The following is a 20171-nucleotide window of genomic DNA, read 5'->3' on the forward strand; positions in this document are numbered from 1 at the left end:
CAGCCTTCCGATCCATAGATTTCTCATGGTTTTGGCCATAAGGAATGAACGATTTTATTTTGTGTAGGGAGCCACTTAACGACTCTGTTTTTCCTGTTTTCCTTCAGGGTGTGGGGAAATGGGTTGTTAGCAAGCCCAGCAGAAATCTTCCTCTGTTCCACAGGTTTCCTCTTGGTCTGGCTGCAGGGCTGATCAGCATAGATAGAGTGAATATAGCTTGATTTAACATTTTAGCTCTCTTCTTCCCTACATTAAAAGTAGAAAAAGTCTTTTGTTCATTATTTATCTGTCAAGTTAGTAGCCTTAGAAAGGTAGAACCATAATCTGAAAATCCTATTATAATTTCTTGATAATAGCTGATTTATATTTAAACATTTTTAATTCAAATTTTGGGGACATTTGCCCAAAAAGAGAAAATGGCATTAAAATTAGAGATAATGTATTTATAGCTATAAAGCATAATTATTAAAAGATGCTCTTTCTCCTTGACTTCCTTTCTGTGATATCCGTTAAATCAATCTTTGTGTGTGTGTGTGTATTTCATGCCGTCCTTTCCAGAGTCCATCTGTAATATGTCCTGAGCTTGGTTGGCTGTGCTCACTGTTTGCAAAACCTGCTGTTCTACGTCTTTTTTTCTCTCTTCTCGTGACACACATCCCCTGTATTCACAATGACTCACTTTCTCCCAGGTGCTGCTATTACTTCTCAGCAGGTCATGTTTATTGCCACATGGCCTGATTTTGTGCTCTTAATGTTTCTTCTGTGGCTCCTGCTCGCTCCCGCTCTTTGCATGACAAATGCCTGCTCTGCGGGCCTCCCCTGACAAAGTGGGCTGCCTGAGACATGACAGCAGGACTTCTGAACAATGTGCATTCCAGACTGATGCTGAAGATCTTGCCCTCCCATCTGCTTTAGGGAAGAAAAGTTGCAAATGTAAAGCTGACCTTGAATTCCTAAGTGGCATTTTGGGAGTAAACAAAATGACTAGGTATTTCCGCAGCACATTAGCTCTCACTAATGCCACACAGTGCACTCTAACAGACAATTTATTTAATGAGCTTTTACATCATCCAGTCCGGCTTTGCACCTTTACCCCATTTATGCTGCACCTAGCGCCCCACCTACATGGTGAGGAATTCACTTTGGCTAGTTTTAAACTGTGCCTTACCATCTGTTTCTGCCTATTTTTCCTGGATCTTTTCCTTTCTTTAAAAAAAATCTCACTTTTAGCCTCTGAACTTGACACACCTGTTTTTGTTATTCTTGCACTAAAACTTGGATTGCCTCTTTTGGAGACTCTCTTTTGTTTATGCTGCTTTCATCCGTGCTGGGCAATTGATTTCTTCAGTGACCTGCTTAGCTGCTGAAACTTCCCCTTCTGTACAGACTCCACTGACCGCTGTCCCCACTGGCTGCCACCCAGTCCCATCTAGATCAATCAGGAGGATCTAGACAATGATTGGGCCAAATTAGTTTCAGTTTTTTTTTTCCAAGAAATTTGAGACAAAATGTTCCTGGGCATTGATGTAGTTTGGTATGAATAAGTTTTGAGTATGAGTAAATTTGGGATGTTTGCTGTATAGTAAAAGGCTTTGATCTATCATTTTATTTTTTAGAACAAAAATTTCAATATTTCAAATTAGAAACTGCATATTCAAACATCTATATGAAAATGTTATTTTTTAGGACGGTATTTTGATTGTTATTTAAGTAGATTGATGACAGCGTATTTAAATTACTGTGGGTGCTTGAATTGTTAATTCACCACCTAAGATGTTGAAGGTCTAATGTAACCTCACCTATGACCTGTGTGTTGCTGCTGCTGACTGGGGTGTAATCTCTTGACTCTCTTCCCCCACTCCTGTTTAGGTTAAGGTGTGTGCAGTGACAACTAGTCCTTTAATACATCCTTCTTCCTACTTTCCTCCTCACGTGACTATTCCTGTCATCATTAGGGTCTAATGAAGTAGAGGTTGTTTTCTAATGAGCAGAATCTATACCTGATTAAGGCTATTTTGTTACCTCGTAATATGTGAAACGGTCTCATAATTTTCCTGAAATGCCCTAATGTTTGTCATTCAGAGCCAATAAGTGATCAGACATGAGCTGCTCACTGTTTCAGCCAACACATTGGTCTCATGAATTGTCAAATTGTTCAGTTGCAGCCCTGTGGAGACCAGGATACCATTTTTCTTTTTCTGCTACAGAATTTTTAATTTATCATGTGAAATTAAGGAAGCACCCATTAAAAATACCACCATGGAACATTTAAGTTTTACTGTGAAGTACCATGTCCAAATGCATTATGACATTTTACAAAATTTCAGATTAGGATTAGTGGCTCCCCCTTAATCAGGCACAGTTTCGTTGTGCAAAACAAGATGGTAGCTATCCAGAAATCTTAGTCTATGGTCTTCTAGATGTAATTAACATTCAACTCCACCTTGAAACATCCTTTAGATCGTATAACTATGAATGTTTTCAGGCATTTTGTTTGAATTCAATGAAGTTAGAGCTACAGAAAAACTGCAACTTTTTTACTCTTTAATTAATTCAGAAACTGCATATTTTAAGTTCCTCTGGAGAATTAATTAAATATTCCGTTATTTAAAATTGGATTGTTGAAGGGAAAATTGTGATTAAATACCTATTTTGCTAGAAGAGACACTCCCAAACCTCAGTCTAGAATGTGATACGTAGGAGGAAGTGCAACAAACAGTCTCTCACCTTCAGGTTTCTGAGTTTCTCCAGATGTCTCCTGTGCTCATTTTTTCCCTGGTAATTATATTAGTGTTTAGAGCAGATGATCTGGTGATGAAGATCTAGAGATTTAGTCAGCGTGATGACCCTGTCAGAGAGTGAAGACTTTACAGATGAGACTTCTAATCTGACCCTTTCAAGATGTTGCTGTGTGACCTCTGTTGACAGCTTGCTTTCTCAGTGCCCTAGTTTGCATCTGCTAAGTGGCTACATTTGGATAAAGGGTAGTGACTTATGAGAAGAAACAGAATCCTGATAATCTATTGGCCTAGACCAGTGAATTTTCTACAAAAAGAATCTATGTAGAAAGTATTCATATATAGAAATGCTTAGAATTTTCTCGTTCTATTTGATATCGTAGACCTGTATTATTTTTCCCAGGTAATTCATTAAAGAGAGTGTGCGTGTGTGTGTTTGCATTAATTAGGTTTAAAATGCATAATTTTAATGCTAATAGGATGCTAAGTAGGTACCCAATTAATGTATTTATTGAGTAGTCTTGTTTATTAAGTATGTAGACTAAAGGAAAATCTGTATTTGATTTCATTTCTTGCCCAAACATATAAGCTCTTATCTAAGAATGTACTTCGGCAACAAATAATGACTTGGGTTTTAAGGTATTTAGTCTGTCAGACTCTGGACTAACTGCTTTCAATACTTATCCCACTTCATCCTGAGAAGCTCCTAAAACCCATTTTACAACTGAGTGAACATGTTTGGCCTCATGAGGGTTCTCTATGATGACTTAAATGAGGATGAAGAAGTTTGAGCTTGACTTTATTAAAAGGCCTACTGAGGATTTACTTATGGTGCCAGATAGGATAAACATCTTACAAGGTACTCTCTGCTACGTTTCAACTATATGCTCTTCGTCCAATTTATGGTGCATTTCTCCACTGGAAAACATGGATCTTGGAACCAAGGAATATAATTACACCCAATGATCAATTCAACATTTTTGCTTCTAGTCCTATGATCGTAGGTGCTATTGGTTAGAGCCTTGTGTACTGAAGAGATGAATGTGTCTGTCAGTAAACAAACAATGGTTCCACTGAATTGGGAACTGAGACTAACACCTGACCATGTTGATGTCCTCATGACATTTGAATTGAGGGCTTTGGTGTTGACTATGGTGATTGATCCTGAGTATCAAAGTGAAAGCGGCTGCTACTAGAGGAAACGTTGAATGGAGAGCTACTGCAATTCCATATGGGTAAGGCTGTCAAGGACCTAGATCTCTCAGGAATAAAGATTTTGGTGACCTTACCAGGAGAAGAACCCTGAGCAACAAATGGGCTATGGAAGAGGAAATAAAATTTTAACCATGGTCTAATAACCAATTATAGATATAATGACCATAGTGTTTCTTCCTACATGTATTTCTTTGCATGCTGTGAAACACATATGTAACATCTCTCACTCTTTAAACTCAGAATCTGGTAGACAGATACTCGCCTGTTTCCTTTTTCCTACCTCTCTCTTTCTAATACTGCAGGGGTAGAGCTGTTTATGTTGCAATTTCTCATTGGTTTCAGGATACTGAGATGGGATTGTGATAGAACTAAAAGGTTAATTAACCTCATTCAGAGAGCCTGAATTTGAGTTGGTGCGAGAACTGATGTCTTCCTTTTGGGAGACGGTTTGTGAATTTTTGACTCTGTAAGGGTAGTTGCATTTTGTTAGGTAGGAATTTTGGGGGAATCTTAATTAGAAGAAAAAAAATCTGGGCAAAGTTAGGCAGACAATGAGGTGAACTGGAATAGACATTTGTTCCTTTTGGGCTCCCCAGCATGCAGATCTGCTTTCTAATTTGGAGGCGATCCCTCACTATCTGAATCTGTGCGGGAGGCTGAGTCCTGCCTCCCATTAAAGAAGACAAAGAGCATCAGTTATTCCCTTTTTGCCCTCTCTGGCAGCTATGGTACAGGTATGTGACCTTGGTTTGGCCAATGACATGCTCCCAGTGTAGAATTAGAATCTTTTACAATCCACCTTATGATTGTTATGCACAGAGCTGATGAGGCAGCATCCAGTGTCCAGTGGTGGCAAAGTCTAGCAGTGTATGGTCCAGCAGCAGTGGTGGCAGCAATTCATGTAGTGATCCCTTAATAAGACAACTGTGGCATAGCATTGCCCAAGGCTTGGAGTGACTCAGCTCCCTTAGTTCATTTTCTCACCTGGTTCTATATTATTGATTCTCTGATCTCTGTAATATCCTCCCAATAAGTTCCTTTTCTGCTTAAGTTTTCTGGTGTAATTCTTGCAGCCAAGAACACTGGCTGCTAGAGGTAGGTATGATCATCTCATCTTGAGCTGAGCGGGTCATTGAAAAGTTATATTACTTGGCCAGTGGTCACACAGTAAATATCAGAGCTGAAATCTGAACCCAGATCAGCTTGATGCCAAGCTTGCACTCTGAGACATGGCTCTTGTTAGTTAAAAAGAGAAAAAAATATTACAAAGACTAGCTTACTATAGTTTTTGGAGAATTACTCCTTAGCTTAAGGATACAAAGGATTCATTTGGTAGGTTGTCACCAACTGTTGAGTCTACTGCTGGGAAAAATCAAGTCATGTTGATGTACTAAAGAAGATTTCTGTGTCATTACTATCAATGCATAACCATTGCCGAAGTTTGCTGCTGGTAATAGGTCTACCACTGTCTGTTTTTTAAAAGTCTAGACAGGGTTTGTTTTCTACCACTTCTCTGTTTATCAATGACCTGCCTTTTCCATGCATTCTGCTTTTATCTCGCTTCCTCTAAAACTAGCTTTCTGTGTTGATTTCCACCATAGACTTTTTCTTTTCTGAGGGAAATTTTAGACAATTATTTTCTCCAAAAACAGAATCCTGCTCTTTTACGAGGGGCTTTTCCAATCGAAAGGACTAGAAAAATTGGTTCACGGTGAAGCCTGACACTTAAAGCCTCCTGAGAAGATGCATCGTGGTTATCCCTGGAGAGATGTTTCACTATCTGGCAGCTCTTTTCATCACAGACATTAGGTTTAAATTTCTCTTTCCTGAATTTCACCCCAATTTATTCCTTCTATTCAGCTCAGTAATGACTGACTGTTGTTTACACACTGTGGACACTTTCAATGACAATCACGTCTTCTCTTAGTTGCTGCTCAGCAGAGCTGAGCATTTCCGAATTCTTTAATCATGTCTTTTCATGTGTCAGTCTCTTTGCTCTCTGAGTCAGATTTGTGCTCTCCTCTCATCTTTCTTCAGTTTTAGCCCAATTGGAAGTACGATTAGCATATGGATTTTTCCTGCTTCTGGCAAGGATTTTACAAGTGTTTGCAAAAAGAAACGATAAGGATTTTAGAAGACCCAAGGTCTAACTTACCAAATTCCACTATTGCGTGGGCCAATATTCTTCTTCAAAACCCCTTTTATACCAAGTTTGCTTCTCATAATGGGAAGTAATGGCTTCGATACAAAATTCAGATGTAGTTCATATGTGTGCAGCTCTTTTCCTTAGGCTGTAAATCTTAAATGATAACCTAGAATCATATTTTTCGGTTATCTTACTGTGCTCAACTTCAGGCAGTGTTGCTTATCTTAAAATTGAATATAGAATGCTTTAAATGTATCTGCAGTGGCTTATTGCTCTTTTAATAAGCATCGCTTTTTTGTAACACGTATCTCTCTTGCCAGAGATAACGTCTGTGATCCCGAAATGCCAATCTCCTCTGGGATCTAATGTTAATTTTTGCGGCTGTCTTGTTATCGAGTGGTGGCCTTTGTTTTGCTTTAAGGCAGCCACATGGGAGTATTTATCAAGTACTACACAGTTTAACTGCCCATAAAGATCGGGCCTAGGCTATTTACTTACTGGGTTGGTACAAAATGGCAATGGAATAATAGGCTGCCTTTTGCAATGGCTGGTACAGCTGGCCCATTTCCTTCCAGGCTGGAAAATATCAGTGAACTCATACTTGTTCTATGTCTCTTTGAAGAGAAATTTGAAGTAGTGAATGAAAAATGGAAGCCTACTTAGTGTTGGTAGAGTGACTGCCTCCTAGTTAACATTTGATAATTAAGAGTTTGAATCTGCCTTTATCAAAAGCATTTGCCTGAGCAAACTTTGTCCTAACCTTGTTTGTTTTTTTTATCACCATATTGGAACAGAATGACTGGCCTCGCAGTTTCAATAGGCTGTGCACAGTTTTCTTAGGACTTTCCTTGGAAGGAAACTTAATCTGTCTCTCCCTAGCCCTCTACTCTATCATTAGAGCTCAAAGGGTCTAAGAAGTAAAGAAGGGCTGGTGCCGAAATTCACAAGAAGCTCCATAAGGCATCTCTTCTCCATCTTTCTGCTGTTGTGACAGTGATGGACAGCCTTAACATGTCCCAATGTTTTCCCATCGTCAAAATCAGAATTATCCTCAATTCTCAGGGCTAACTAACTGTAACTATACCCTTTTGTCATGCTATTGAGAAAGCATATCAGAGTACAAGTGAGTGAGAATGATGTTGTTTTAGGAAGTTTTCAGATTCCTTTAAATCTAACAATTTTAGAAACTTTGGAGCTTTATATGTTATTAATAAATATGACACACCTAGTAACTGATGAAGATACACAAATAGACCCAACGAGGAATTGAGAACTGCTCTCTTTCTTAGGTTCCCTCGTCAGGATTTCAAGGATGAAATAACACTCTTTTATTACCAGAGGGCAATATTTAGGAAAAGGAAGGAGAGATGTTTTCTACTCCCAAGGACACGGAATCCCTAGTTTCCTCCCTATACCGAAGATAACTGTATATTTTTATTTTATTGAAGTTAAAGACTTCAAAAGTACTCAATATCATCTTATGTTATTCTTTGAGAACTCTCCAGTCGTTTACTAAAAACAATAGTAAAGGAGAGTAAAATTACTATAAAGAATGGTTTTCCTTTAAACATTACATCTGGTTGTAGTTTTGTAATCTCATAAGCAGATTTTCAGCTGTAAACCTGCTGGCAAGGTTTATAGAGTATTGGACTAGCCTCTCTGTGAATTTGATTATTTAAACAGCTTCTTAGGAGAAAGCTTTGCCATGAAGCATTATTACAGGTTTTTGAGAACTCTTGTAATTAGTATGTACCATTCAGATACTCTGTAAATGTTGGATGAATGAATGGATCAATAGCTGATAGAATACATTGCCAGCCACTTGTAATATTAAGAGTGGCCTATAATTAATCATCTCATTTTTATATGGTGTATAGGTAGATAAAGTTACCTTGTTCAACCTAACATTGCCAGTGATTATCCTCATCCCAGCACTCCAAACGAGAGAAAATACATTCCATGTTCTCCAGATTAAATTCTTATAGCTTACCATGGTTCTCTTTTTTACTTTATTTTTCCTATAAAATTGCAGAGTTTTTCTTTCATAAAGGATTTTCAGATACAGTACGATTTAGGAATGAATAGTCCAAATTGTAGATATCAGGTCATTTACCCATGGTTATACAGCTAATTAGCAGAGAAGTGTAACTTCAATAAAATTAGGTTTGGTGACCTTAAGAATTAAAAATAAAAACAAAGACAGCTTTGCTACGGGTATGGTAAGCCTAGTTCCTCTTATGGCGATTTAGAAGAATAAGCACAGTTGATCAAATGCAATGTGCCTTAAAGAAGTTTAAGATATTAATTCACATCATGTCAAAACATTGACCACTGAAAAGTAATTACCACATCCATTGCTTTTGATTATTTTCCATTTGTGTGATTCATCAGTATAAGCAAAATGAGGTAAAGTTTGCGGGTCAAGAATAGTCAGTAAACCTTCTTAAGATATTTCTGAAACCTTTACCGATTGCGTGATAGCCCAATGTCTGCTTTAGACTTGCCTCCTTCCTCCATTTCATGTGTTTCTTGTTGCTTAATGAGTTTTAGAAATCAATGTCACTATCCTGGAAAGCTTCAAATGACGGATTCCTGCTTACAACATACTTACATGGCTTCCACTGTTTCTTCCCCTCCCTGAGCTCCTGGTGTCCCAGGGATCCCCTGGAAAGGATCAGTACTCATTTCAGCATAACAGTGAAGAGGCTGAACACTATTACACAATGGGACCTTTCTGCCTTAGCTTTACTGGAGTCTAAGCCAATAAAGTTAACATCTCCCTCAAGGGATTCAATACAGTCATGTGTCTCTTAATGACCAGAATGTGTTCTGAGAAATGTGTCATTAGGTGATTTTTATCATTGTGTGAACATCAGAGTGCATTTACACACACCTTGATGGCATAGTCTCCTACACATCTAGGTTGTATGGGATAGCCTGTTGATCCAAGGCTATAAGTCTGTACAGCATGTTACTGTACAAAACAACACGAGATTGAATTAAGCACAGAGGAAAATGATGCAATTAAGAGATGTGATAAATGGGAAATATATGAGGCTACTGCCAGCATAGCAGACCATACTGTTTTACAGCAAACTTTTTTAATAAGTAGAAAGACTATGCTTTAAAATAATGATTGAAAGTGTTTTATAATACAGATGTACAATAGACATGTGGAAGGATGCTCAATATCACTAATCATCAGGGAACTGCAAATTAAAACCATAATGAGATATCACCTCATGCCTGTCAGAATGGCTGTCATCAAGAAATCAACAAACAACAAGTGTTGCTGAAGATGTGGAGAAAAAGAGAACCCTCGTACACTGTTGGTGGGATTGCAAATTGGTATAGACACTATGTAAAGCAGTATGGAAGTTCCTCAAAAAATTAAAAATAGAACTACCTTTTGACCCAGTAATTCCACTTCTGGATATTTATCCAAAGAAATCCAAAACACTAATTCAAAAAGATATATGCAGCCTTGTGTTTATTCCAGCATTATTTACAATAGCCAAGTTGCGGACGCAACCTAAGTGTCTATTGTAGATGAATGGATAAAGAAGAAGTGGTACATATATACAATAGAATATTACTCAGCTATAAAAAAGGATGAAATCTTGCCATTTGCGACAACATGGACAAACCCAGAGGGCATTGTGCTAAGTGAAATAAGTCAGACAGAAAAGGGCAAATACCATATGATTTCACTTACATGTGGAATCTAAAAAGCAATAAATGAACAACAACAAAAAAACCCAGCAAGAAACTAATAGATACAGAGAACAAATAGGTGATTGCTAGCTTGCACGGTGGTTGATGGGATAGGTTGAAAAGATAAAAGAATTAATTTTGTCAATACAAATTGACAGTTATAAAAACAGTTATGGCAATATAATGTATAGCGTATAAAGTATAGTTAATAATATTATAATAACTATATATGGTGTGAGATAGGTACTAGATTTATTGGGATGATGACTTTTTAAGTTGTCTAATTATTACTTTGTTCACCTGAAACTAATATTATATGTCAACTGTAATTGAAAAATAAAAAAATAAAAGATGTAAGAAAAAAACGAATAGTATAGTAAATACATAAACCAGTAACATATTTGATACTGTCATTATTAAGTATTTTGCACATAATTGTACTGTTATACTTTTATACCAGGAGCAGCGCAGTAGGTTTGTTTACACCGCATCACCACAAACACGTGAGTAATGCATTTGCCTTACAACCTTACTATGGCTACAATGTCACCGGCCGATAGAAAACTTTCAGCTTCGTTATAATCCTAATGGGACCATCATATATGTGGTCTGTCGTTGACTGAAACGTTGTTATGTGGCACAGGACTGTATAATTTATTTAGATTTGCCACTTCCACCAATAAATAGAAACACCATATATAATTTGTATACTTATCAGCTTGTTGTGGATCTTTTTTTCTTTTTCTCAGATTCCTTTCTCTAACTACTGAAAAACCCTAGTGAATATCATTACTATATATGTTTAGAAAGGGGTAAAATCTTCAGCAGGAGGTGGGAAAAGAAGAGGGTAGTGGTAGTGTCTCTATGATCTGTGCTCCTTCCATTGGGGGAGCCACACAGGGAGAGTTAAAGCAGTTTAGATTGTTAGAGACTCACTGTAGACAGGGACTTGTGCTTTTTCTGTGGAGACTTTTCTGTCCACTATCTAATGGCTTATTTTGATTGTGCCTCATTTTTTTTCTTGGGGCAGCAACTATAAAAGAACTCACCACATCAATCAAAATTTCCAGTGAAGGTATATATCTTACGCTTTCGAGTGTGGGCTTCCATTTATATAACTTATTTTCCTATCTCAGTCTCTCTTGTTCTCTTACTCTCTATCTTTTTCATTCTCTCTGCTCTCCATTTTCAAGGTTGAGTTATGGAACATATTGAAAGTCGTACAAAGAAGTAGGCATTACTCCTGCCAACCACCCATCCATCCATTTGACAAAAATTTAAGCATCTAACATATGCATATTTTAGATAAACTGATTTTGGTCTCCATGGGTCTATTGTTGGAATAGCATTTAGGAGACTTATATTTGTTTGTTTTGATTTTTTGCTTGTTTTGTTTTGGTTGGTTAGTTTGGTTATAAACCAGATGATTTGTTTTCTCCTTATTTTTGCTGGGGCTGCAATCTAGCTTGTTGGGAACAAACCCTGTAGAAAATAACTTCATTTCATAGCAGCCTTTTTCTAATTTCATTTGTCTCAGGATGCAGTAAAATTGAACAAACACAGCTTATCCCATATTCTGAAGATGGGACACATTTATCAGGTAAATCTGTTGGCATTATTACCCCATTTTGATAGAGGAATTAGCCCTGGTGCAATGTAAAACCACGAAAGTAAATTAGCATTAAAAACTTAATGTCTTCTTCACTATTTTGTTTTATTGCTGAATTCTCTGACAAGCTGTCTCCTTCCAAAATCCTCATTCAATAAGACAACATGATTCTATTAGCAATCTACACAAAGCGAGATACAAAATAGTAATTTTAATATTGTGGGAGGTACTTACTAATTCAATTATTTTATAAATTTGAATTTCTTTTTTTAATTATGTACTATTGCATATCAAAACAGAAGACTATATTTTCCTTTTAAAGCACTTGATTTATAAGATTTTTGCTTATTTTCTCTAAATTAAGCTGGTTATTATGATGGTATTTTGATACCCTGATTTGATGAATAAAGATTTTAGGGGCATTTTCAAGCAGTAAATAGCCTAGGCATTATAAGCTAGCTACAATGGCACATGAACAATTTTATTTTAGGTAATGCTTCATGCTCAAACTCAAAAACAGCAAGTATAACCACATCACCTATATGATTTCAAAAAACTTTCCAATAAGAGAATCTAAGTACTGCAACCCAAATTCACTTTGTGAACTCTGAAGGGGATCAGGATATGCCACCCAAAATATACCATTTTGGCTTAAGAATTATTTTGAGCTAAAGCATTTGAGTACTTGAAATTCTTTATCTGCCTAAAAGAACTCAATTGTCATAAATCTACACCCCTGGAAGAATTCTATCCTTCTTTTCCTGGAGGCAGAAGTCTGCACCACACCCAGACAGACATTGTTACAGCCATTATATAGCCTCTCTATTCTCCTAAAGGCCAACGTCATTCTCAGAGTCATTTGTTTTCTCAGAACTGCTGCTCTGTCCCTCTCTATTCCCTATTCTGATGGGGTATAAGCCCCAAATTCTAACTGCCTCTTTGAGTTACTTTCTTTGTGAACTCTTGTGCCTAAGAAAATAATTAAATCTGTTTTTCTCTCTTGCTAATCTGTCTTTCATCAATTTAATTTGCAGGCCCTAAGAAGGTAGAGAAAAAGTTTTTTTTTTTCCTCTCCAACAATCCCTAAATGTTAGCCATGTGGGTTCCATCTTAATATATTTGCTTACCCATAAATCCTTTGTTAGTGTCTTTAAGAAGAGGATGACCATATGTCCCAGTTTCCCCAGTCCTGGTTTTCATCTGTTTTTCCTCCATAATTATTAATAACGACTCATTTCACTCTCAAAAATTATCTGGTTTGTATAATAAATTATATGGTCATCCTATCTAAGCATTGCTTTGCTAAATTGTAAGCTGCTAGAGGACAGACTTCCTTTAAATACTAACACATTTCATTTCCGTTTTGTTTGCAGTTTACATGGTAATATTTTTTTCTTATCATATTTCATCATTACCACAATCTTTCAAGGAAGACTCATTCAGTTAAAGATTTAGCCAGCTTTTCCAACAGAGATATATGAAAAGATGCTCAACTTTACCAGCTATAAGGGATATGCAAGTCAAAACCACATAATCAACAAGTGTTGGAGAGGATGTGGAAAATAAGGAACACTCATACACTGTGGTGGGAATGTAAGTTGGTACAGACATTGTGGAAAACAGTATAAGAGGGTCCTCAAAAAAATAAGAATAGAGCTACCATATAATCTAGCATTCCTTCTTCTGAGTATCTACCCTTAGAATGTGAACACATTTATTTGTAAATATATATGCACGCCTATGCCTATGTTTATTGTAGCATTATTCACAGTGGCCAAGACATGGAAGCAACCAAAGTGTCCTTTGATAGATGGTTGGATAAAGAAGATGTGGTACATATATCCAATGGAATATTACTCAGCCATAAGAAGAGATGAAATACTGCCAGTGACAACATGGGTAGACCTAGTGTGTATTACACTAAGCGAAATAAGTCAGACTTTCGGAAAAGGACAAGAACCATATGATTTCACTCACATGTGTGATATAAAACAGAAAGCAACGATGAACAAACAAAACAAACAAACAAAAAAAACCTCATTGACACGGACAGTATTAGGGTGGTTACCAGAGGAGAAAGGAGGTGGGGGAAGGTTAAACTGGGTAAAGGGGTCAAATATACAGTGACAGAAGGAGATTTGACTGGGTGGTGAGCACACAATCAGTCAGTACACAGATGATGTGTGATAGAACTGTACACCTGAAACTTATATAGTGTTATGAACCGATGTCACCCCAATACATTTAATTAAAAGAAAAAAACTTTAGCACATTTCAAATTTCAAATGGAAAGGAGGGCTGCAGCTAAGGCAAGAACATAATTTTTCAACAACGAAACCGACATTTTTTCCTAGTTCTTTGTACCATTGGCCTAATGTGAAGCCTCGCTCTTGTGGTTACTCAAGCAACATTTATTGAATTAAATTTAGAGACAGCATCAAGTCCGCAGAGAAAAGGACCAGCCTGCTGACATCGCCTGAAACAGTTTTTCCTAGTCAGGGAGAAGAGACATAAAGAATGATGAGAAGGAAGACTGGGGATTTTGCTGTTCTAACATTTCTCTTTACCCCAGCAAGAAAGATGCTCTGACTTCCTCAAGACACCAAAGGAATTACACTGATCTGATGTTCTAATTTCTTTTTGGGAAGAAGTTTACTCAGGATTGATAGAAATAAGGAAGAATCTATGACAGAAACGAGAAGAATTTCTCAAGGAACCTTGCTGATATCTCAGCATCTTGACCAGTGGCTCAGCTCTGGCAGCACAGGGTGCAAAGTGTGTTGCTGGGCCCCATGGTGAAGACATTCGTCAACATCTCAAGAAGCTGCCACCCTAGCTGCAGCTCATTTTCTCCTGTAGCCTGTCTCCCTGGCCATTTTAAACCATCACTGCTTCAACCCCACGGGCGGTTTTCTGGCAGCCGACTGATGTCTGAGGAATGTAGAAAATAAGGTCATTAGCTCTCCTCCAGTTAAGTCTTTCCTGTCATTTACAACAAAAGAACCTCAACTCCATGTCCTTCCTCAAGCAGAGGCATTTATTATCCAGACGAATTGCCCCAGAGATTGTTTTATTTTAAACATTTCGGGGACCCTGCATAGTTACTTCATACTTGTGTGAGCTCCCATTCTTTACAAGTCCTCGTTTTCTGATGGAAAGCTGGCTGGGAGGATGAGTGTGCGCATGCGTCTGACCCTCACCACTTGCTGGCAGGTGGATGTTAATGAGAAGTGGCTCCTTGCTTCCGGAGCAGCTTTTCTTCTGTGAGATTATTTCTTTGACATCTCAGTCTTTCCAACACTTCCCTGCTGCTTCCTCCAGGACATTAAAAACAATTATCTTAAGAAAAATAAAGCACGGCTGTTTCCTTTCTCTCTCTCAAGCTCACCCCACTGGAGCTTCATTCCTCTAGGCCTGTCTTTTCTGAGACAGGGGAGTACTGTGTAGGACTTCAATGTCTTTGCTTCTGACTAATTTCAGCAAGGATTGTAAATCCTGATGATAGAAGTTTATCATTTTGATTTGAGATACATGTCTAAATTTGGGCCCTCAGAGGAGTTTTTGCACCTACTGCATTTTCTTTCTCCACAAAATCTGAGCACAAGTGGCTTGGATCATTGACTCATGACCACTTTAGAAATTCCTTAACGTATAATTTGTTGGGTGTTAGAAATTTGAACAGCAAGCAAAACACCTTTCACATACAATCTCTTTCATGCATCCTTAGTATATAATGACGCATACAACACACACACACACACACACACAGCCCAGAAAATATACTAGAAAAAAGTAAATTGAAAGCTACTCATATGCCCTGGTTGAAATTTAAATAAATCTAAAAAAATTCTCAATTAACTTTCATTTTTGAAGACAGAGGACAAGGGAGAAATAACCTTTTAAAAAAATCTTACTATCTATTTTCAATGAAAGGAAGATTACAAATCTGAGAGAACCAGAGTTCCAACATGGTACTAAGCTTTACTTCCTGCAATTATTTCTAATGAAGTAACTGAACTGCATTGCATGTGGTGAAATACTGTTCCACTTAAAAGACTTTTAATTAAACTTGCAGCATTTTTCAAAGATGAGAGGAACCATAGCTCAGTTTGCACAATGTGTTTGAAATGAGGTTGGTTGGCTAGATATTTGCCACCAAAAAGCAACGTTTGTTTTCTTAAGAGCGAACTCGAGAAAAAACACGATCTGGGCTAGGAGGGCTGATACGCTAAAAAATATTGTTACATAAATTATTTAACCATGCTATACTTTCCTTTGATTTTTACTACTATTTTATAGTAGTATGAAGTTCATTAATGGCTCAGAGGAAGGAACAATTATAATTAAATTATTAATGTGATGCTCAATGCCTAGCATTTCACTATACTTTAATTGAGAAATGTCATTGATTCAAAAGATGTTTACTATGATACCATCATCTCGCCTGTTCTTGGTCTTTCAGCTCTGTGATCCTGATTTAAAGAGTTTTAAAAGAGGAACTTTTTTTCTGACCATAAATATTCATTGAACTAAGTTATACTCACGTGGATTTTGAGTGAGTTAAGGTTTTAGCATTTCTAATAGATGGCTTTAATAAATGGTTCCTAAACACATTCAACATTAACAGGACTATCTTTAAAAAGATATTTTCAAAATGGTGAGACTCTCCGCCTAAGACAAAGTGTGGATCCCAGACCATCAGGATCAGCATCCCTTAGAAACTTGTTAGAAATGTACATTCTTGGGCCCCATCCCAGACTGAATGAATCAGAAACTGGGGGTGTATGGCCCAGAGTTTTAACGGTCTGTGTTTTAACTCTCCCTCCATGTCCTTAAATGCTAAAATTAATAGCCACTGGCCTACTCGAAGCTAGAAGACTTTTAAAATAAAATGTTCTTGGGTATGTGTCTGTCAGTGTAAGTCTGGCTCTGGATTACAACTGATGATATTCTTTCAGACATCTGCAGTTCATGCATATGAGCGAGATGACCATGTCGGAGAATTAACTTGGATTTATTAGTGGTAAGACATTCGGAATGAGACACAAAGCAATTCATTCCCTCTTCAGCTGTAGAATTATCTGTATCTAGTAGCCTTACTCAGAAATTCAGAGTTAGTAGATTTGAGATAAGGCCTTGTAATCTACATGTTTAGCAAGTACCCCTAGAAGAGAGAAACTGCCACAGAGAGGACTCACACCAGTGCATTTAGAGTCTCAAATGGCTAAGAGATGAATGAGGACAGAACAGAATACAGAAATAAGAAAATTGAAAGAAAGTCAATTTGGAGCCTTATCGCAAAGTAAGTGCAAAATCTTTGCTTAGTGGCTGTTTTTTCCCCCCTGAGGGCTGACCCCATTAATAATCACAAAGCACACAATATTTGCTCACACAATATTCATCGTCCAGAGCTATACAAATAGCTTTAGTTGATCTCTTCTTTATAGTACCCTAGAAATCTCATTAAGAGGAACTAATCCTGAATTTGGTTTGGTGTTCTAACTTTAATAAGCTTGTGAAAAAACAATAAAAACACACTGGTACAGAGAAGAGCAAACATAATTAGGGGTTAAAAACACAGGCCTCCAAGGAATGATTGTTCACACGATGTTGCAGTCATTCACTACATCTCATATTTGGTTTTGCTGGGGACCAATGACTCTCTAGTGAGGTGTGCAGTGACATGGAGAGTGAGAGGGGCCAAGAACGAAGCATCAGCAGGCCTGAGTTCTAGTCCTGACTAGAACGTTAATTTGTTTTATGACCTTAACCTGGCAAGCCTCTTGACTCTGAGTCCTCCAGTTTTTTCATAAGGATGGTAATGTTATCTACCTTGGAGGTAGTTTCATGGGTGGAATGAGATAAATGTAAAATTGTTTTGAAAAACAAAAGCAATAATGCAAACAAAATGTCTGTCTGTGTGTCTGTCTGTCTATCTATCATTCATCTATCTATCATCTATCATCTATCTATATCATCTATTGCTCATCCTTACCATAATATTGAGAATTAACAAGATGGCTAATAGTGAGGATCTACTGTTTTTAGCTTGAAAAAGTATAAAATGACTTCATCGATTTAAAATAAGTTTTTTAAATTGTGGAAAAAAACATTTAAATGAGAATCGTCTTAATTCAGCAGCAAAATTTAGGTGGGTATAAGAATTCTTACTAAAAAGATTCCATTAAGCAACTTGTAGAGAACCATGTGAATGCAAAAGACAATCACCAGACAGGACTGGTTTTCATCTGGTACTGTTTTTATGGGATGGAGTGAGATTAGCCGACTTCTTGTAGACTATAGGCATTAATAAGTAAAGGACATTTTAACTTTCCCTAGAGGAACCATGAAGTAAACAGGCAGGTGAATTATACATAGAGCAACCATATAACTTGCTATCCAAACTAGGACACTTTTAAGAGTAAAAAGGGGCACTATTAATAATTACACAGGACAGCAGGCATAAACCAGGACTGTCCCTGGTACACCAGGGCCTATGTCATTGAGTTATAAACACCCCTCCCCGAGGTGAGTAAAATGTCAGAATAAAATCATCCACAATAAGATTCTGAAATGCAGGCAGTTTTTCTGTACTGAGGTCAGTCCCATCAGCACTGGACTGAGGAAATGTGAAGAGTGGCAGAGTGTGGAAACCTGGGGGTGAGCTGAAGGGGGCAACTTCAGGCAGGAGGGACAGAAGTGCTCCCAGGTTTCTCTGAAGTGAAGTATCAAGCATGTTCCTGAGCGGCTGTCTGCGGAGAAGTCATAGTACCAGACACACCAGCCTGGTGTGTCAAGTGTAGGGATGAGTGACTGTGAATAAAGCTTCAGGCCAATGTCAAGTCTACCAAATAGAGTTGCAAACAGCTCCCAGTCCTGCAAGCAAAAGCTACAGACATAAATCAAAGAGCAATCTTCCAATGCCGGCAGTGTGGAAAAGACTGGCCACTTGTCACGCTTCGGTGTTCTCGCCCGTTTCACACGTGGAGAGTAATCACAGTTAGTGGTGTCATCTGAGAGTTAAGATGGCAAGGGCAGAACTTGTCAGTGAGGTAAATGGAGAGGATTACATGCACCCCCATGTAGAGATACAATTTACCTCTTGCCATTTATATTAATCCCAGAAGCATAGGGAAATACTTAAAAATATCTTCTCTTTGAGGTGTTCCTTCTCAGGATTTCTAAAAAATGCCTTATTTCCGTGCCTTCTTTCCTTATCTTCGGCACCTGTTTATGAGAACATATCACAGCTTTATATTCCTGCCAGGGTAAGAAGAGATTTTACTAAAGGGATAAATCAAGGTTCACAGTAATCACATATTATAAGGATGGTTCTAAATTCTGAATAACATATAACCTGGCAACACTTGAAGGCCAGGGGAACTGCCCGCTCCTGGGAAAGGTGGGAAGTCAAAAGCCGGAGATGTGTCATAGTGTTGCCATCAAATACATCCTGGTACTCAGGTATGTGAAGTCCTGGGCAGGAATGGCGTGCAGCGGTGGGCGTGGGCTTCCATGGCTGGACCGCTGGCTTCATCATCTAAGTGTCATTGGTTCTTTTGATGTGTCTGATATAAATTTTACAGTATCAGTCTTTCCAATAAAAGATTCCTTTTTGTTATTTCCTTATGGAGATCATTATAGAGTAATTGAAAAAGAAGTTTTTCATGTGAGGGCAAGAAGCACAAAATATATATTTATATACCTTTATTTATGTTTTGGCTGCTTTTTTTTTTTAACCATATAATTGTCCCTGAAGGAAACGGTGTCAAATGTTGGCATTTGTTTTATGTTGTTACAAGAACATGAATAGAATAGGCCTAACATTTTCTTTCGTTGACTATAAATCCATTTTCATTATGTTATGCATTTATTGTATAAAGTTCTATATTATCAATTCACAAAATAATTCTGCAACTTGCATTATTCACTGAGCCCTCTGACATAATGAATACATTTAAAAACAGTCATGTGATATTAATATTTTTAACTAAATAGCAGTAGACACAGAAGCCAGTACATTGTTATCGCCAGGGCACTAATCCAGCCTTGGAACAAAGTATAATTCCCACAATTAGCTCACAACTGTTTTCCAGCACAGCTTTTCTCAGTAAATACATTAAAAGGATTTTAAAACAGCTATTTTCCAACTTCTGGCTAAACCATTTCTTCTTATAGAGAAGGAGCAATTTCTGAAGCCGGGTGAACTTTATGATATTTTTTCCCTCCCATTCTGATAAAATGGCTGGTCAGCATTCTGCTGTTCAATTTCTAAATCATGTTATTTCCTGAAAAGAGTCTTTCTGAAAACCATTCAGTCCTCTTTGCCAAATAAATATACCCACATATATATTTTCTTATTTTTCAGGATGGTAACAGTGGTACTTCAGGTGAGCAGGGCCCGGCCTTTGGTGGCTGGGGAAAGGCCTCTGACATGTGCCTGCTGACCGCGCCTCGCCCTTCGGCGTGGGGCTAGGTTCTCTGCGCTTCGTCGTATTCTCCTCAGATGGTCCCCACTTGCACACATTTGACAATTGCTTGGCAGTTTGAAGTTTTATTTTGGCTTTGATGTCTCAAGCTTCTCTTGTTTTTGTTTGTTTGTTTGTTTTTTTTTAATTTAGATTTTTTAATTTTATATCCTTTTATTCAAAAGTGAGGTTAGATCCATGAGACAAGCCCCTCTGAAGTCAGAAAACCAGTCTCTGTTGATCCTGGGTGTTGCATGAAAATAACGCAGTATTTAGGCTTC

This window comes from Pteropus medius, unplaced genomic scaffold (assembly GCF_902729225.1).
Source record: "Pteropus medius unplaced genomic scaffold, Ma_sr-lr_union100, whole genome shotgun sequence".
NCBI classification, from domain to species: domain Eukaryota; kingdom Metazoa; phylum Chordata; class Mammalia; order Chiroptera; family Pteropodidae; genus Pteropus; species Pteropus medius.